We start from the raw sequence: 992 nt of genomic DNA, 5'->3' as shown, positions 1-992 counted from the left end.
ATATGCTGTCAGGTCACATATAGTGGTAACACTTTACAATAATGTTCATTGGTTAACATTAGTTAACGCATTAAATAACATTAACTAGCAATATAAATACATTTGTTACAATATTTACAAATCTTTGTTAACATTAGTTAAAATAAAAATATAACTGTTCATTGTTAGTTCATGTTAGCTCTGCTTATTTAAATAATATTTACTAATATGATATTAAAATCAAACACTGTATTTGATAAAATTGATATTAATGTCAACTATGATTAATAAATGCTTTAGAAGTACTTTTCATGTTAATTAATGTAGTTAACTAATGTTAACAAATGAAATCTTATTGTAAAGTGTTACCCATATAGTTTTTATACATTATTAGAAAAATTAAATGCTATTTTATATTTAATATAATTAAAAATGATCTGAAAACCACAAAAATATGATGATTTCACGTTGAATGTCAACTCCGTCATTGGCCCGTCACCACCGTCAGACAGAAAATCTGACGGTGGTGACATCTGACGGTGTTGACACATTAGGCATTTCTTTCACAAAACAAATGGAGTTCATGAAGTAGCCATTTTGTTTTCTCTGCTAATGTTAGATGCTAATAGAACCTGCTTCAGGAGAATAAAATGATCTAAAAATTTCAAATAATTTCCTCAGAAATTGGAAGATGGTGTTGACATATCATGGCTGTGACAAAGGAAATATTAACATCAGGATTTTAAATATTCTAAAACTATAAAACTTACCAGAGCCTGTCTGACATGCATGAACTCTGCAGAGGTGGAATGTGGCAAAGGGGTCCTTTAGAGTGACAGCTGCCCCTGATATTCCCTGATTTTATTACATTTTAGACGGTGTTGACAAAAAGTGGGGACGCAACTTTAAAATCTTATGAAACACACGTGTCATTAAAAAACAACCTTGCTTTGATAGGAGATATTATTAAGTATTGCTTTTGATAAAACAAGCTCTTTTTCATCATTAAAAAA

Source organism: Sinocyclocheilus rhinocerous, unplaced genomic scaffold, assembly GCF_001515625.1.
Source record: "Sinocyclocheilus rhinocerous isolate Xijiao unplaced genomic scaffold, SAMN03320098_v1.1 scaffold5650, whole genome shotgun sequence".
NCBI lineage: Eukaryota > Metazoa > Chordata > Actinopteri > Cypriniformes > Cyprinidae > Sinocyclocheilus > Sinocyclocheilus rhinocerous.
The sequence above is the reverse complement of the archived record's forward strand: the minus strand, read 5'-3'. Positions refer to the sequence as shown.